The sequence below is a fragment of the Osmerus mordax genome, chromosome 21 (assembly GCF_038355195.1).
Source record: "Osmerus mordax isolate fOsmMor3 chromosome 21, fOsmMor3.pri, whole genome shotgun sequence".
NCBI lineage: Eukaryota > Metazoa > Chordata > Actinopteri > Osmeriformes > Osmeridae > Osmerus > Osmerus mordax.
Window position 1 is genome coordinate 10,174,567 of NC_090070.1, and position 2,500 is coordinate 10,177,066.

At 59.7% G+C, this 2,500-nt stretch overlaps 1 pseudogene; it reads left to right on the forward strand.

Moving 5' to 3' along the window:
• LOC136965671 (regulating synaptic membrane exocytosis protein 1-like) overlaps positions 1–2,500 on the forward strand; it is an 18,455-nt pseudogene that overhangs the window by 5,642 nt on the left and 10,313 nt on the right.

The window sequence follows — 2,500 nt, forward strand, 5'->3', positions numbered from 1 at the left end:
GACTGTGTGCGTCTGTGTGTGCGTCTGTGTGTGTGTGTGTGTGTGGCGCCCCGCTGCCGTGCATGTGCGCCGGGCGTCCCGTAGCTCCACTCTCCCCGCCTGCCTAAAGAGCGAGCCGGCGGCGCGGCGCCGGCGGCAGGAAGGGGGGCGTGGCCACGCCCCGCAGTGGTCCTCACGCACCGCGTGCTCAGGTTCACTGACGAGGTCACGGTTAGGTAAGAGAGAGGCGGGGGACCGTACCGCCCTCCTCCCCCCCCACGTTCCCCCCCCCCCTCCCCCCAGGAATACCATCCGAAACACCCCATCACAGATCTCTCTCCCTCCCTGACCCCCCTGGGTCTTGCTGACCTGACTCCACATCAAAATAAACAAAGAGCTATACCGTACACACAAGTCCTTTTGTGGCGTGCGGGGCATACGTGAGCCTTTGTATGTGCTGCGTCATGTTGCACGGCAGTTGCGCCAGCCATCTGTCATCGCGTCGCCAGGCACAGAGAGCAGCGAAACTCTCTCTCCTCTCCTCACACACTCTCTCTCCGCTCCTCACACTCTCTCTCTCCTCTCCTCACACACTCTCTCTCCTCTCCTCACACACTCTCTCTCCTCTCCTCACACTCTCTCTCTCCTCTCCTCACACTCTCTCTCTCCTCTCCTCACACTCTCTCTCCTCTCCTCACACACTCTCTCCTCTCCTCACACACTCTCTCTCCTCTCCTCACCACACTCTCTCTCCTCTCCTCACACACACTCTCTCCTATCCTCACACTCTCTCTCCTCTCCTCACACACTCTCTCTCCTCTCCTCACACACACACGCACACCAGGCAGGCTTCCTCCCCACAGTGAGAGGAGAGCCAGGCCGCTTGTGTTGCAGTTCGCTCAGCTCTCCTCGCGCACACGCACACACACACACACCCTCACCGCGCACTCTCGCTCACTCGCACACGCGCGCAAAGGAACACGCTGCCCCCCGTCCCTCCCTCCATCCACTTAGAGTGCGTTCCCATGGCAACGCTCCAACCTTCCCCTCCTTGGCTTGTACTACAGGATATGGCCATAAGGGCCAGTGCTCATGATAAATGACGACTGAACAGTATACATCAGGCCCACTTATACTATTAGATATAGATTGTGTCTAATGGATTTTCCCTGTCTTTTTCCTGTCGTTTCCTCTTTCTCCTCCTCCTTCTGTCCCTTCTTTGTTGTCTCTTGTTCCCCTTTTTTTTCTTTCTTCCAACTGGTCTTTTTCTTCTTCGATATTATTTTTTCCATGCTTCTCTTTTGCTGTCTTGGCTCTCCTCCGATTGCACCTCTCTCTCTTTTCCCATCCCCTCTCTCTCTCTTTCTATCCTCTCTCTCTCGATATATATATCTCCCCCCCTCACTCTCCCCCCTCCTCTCTCCACTCCCCCCTCCCCTCTCTGTGCTGTAGTGATCTGCAGCCATCGTTGGACAGAGTTCGGAGTGCCAGCACCACCTGCCTGAGACCAGACACCAACTTCCACTCCCCCGATAGAGACAGGTAACACACACACACACCACACACACAGACCCCCCCCACCACACACACACCACACACACGCAGACCCACACACACCACACACATCCCGCTGGACGCCGTCACTCGCTGTCCTCACTGCGGCAGACATGTCACACTGACCCGTGACGATTCACATCGGCACCTGCGCCTGACCCCCCCCCCCCCCCGGCCGTGCTGCGCCAGCCCAAAAGCCCTCGCTGCCAGCGGCACTCCGGGGCCCAAACACCGCTCTCACCCCTCTCCTCTCTCTCACCCTCCCCCTCTCCCTGTCTGGCCACCGGGGGGGGGCGCTGCACCCCCCCACATCTCCCACCACCCCCCTCCCTCCTGCCACCAGGTGCTCACAACTCTCTGCCCCGCCGAATGCCCGCCCAGCCCCAGGATCTTAGTAGAGCATGCCTCCCCAGAAGAAGACAGGTACCCGCCCCCCTGCCCTCTGACCCCCCCTCCTCCTGGCCTGGGCTGAAGCCTTGATACTCCCCCGTCCCTCGCTGTCGTAGTAGCTACTAGCTAGCCCGTGCTGTGGAGTTGCCAGCCTTCCCCCTCTCCTCTAGCTGTCCCTGCTCTGCCGCGGTGGACTGAAGTCCCTCCCCCCCGCTGCCGTGGCTCCTCCCCCCCCCCCCCCACACACCTCTACCAACCCAGCCTCTACAACCTGCTGCTACCCCCCCCCCCCCCAGCCTTCTACATCTTGCTCCCCCCTCCTTCGGCAGTGAGCTTCTGTGAGCTGCAGTAGATACAGGAGTTCGGTGTTTGAGCGCTTGAACGCGTGTAGCCTTGACGACCGCTGTCTCTTCTCCCGGTGTTGTTTCTGCGACTTGAGCTGTGACCCTGCCTCCTCCTACCCTGCTGCTAGTGACCCTGCTGTTGTTGTGGGCTACGGGCTTCGCATCAATACCGCTGTGTTGTGGTGTTTGTGTATCATGGACAAGACGTGTGTCTCTGTGTGTGTGTGTGCGTG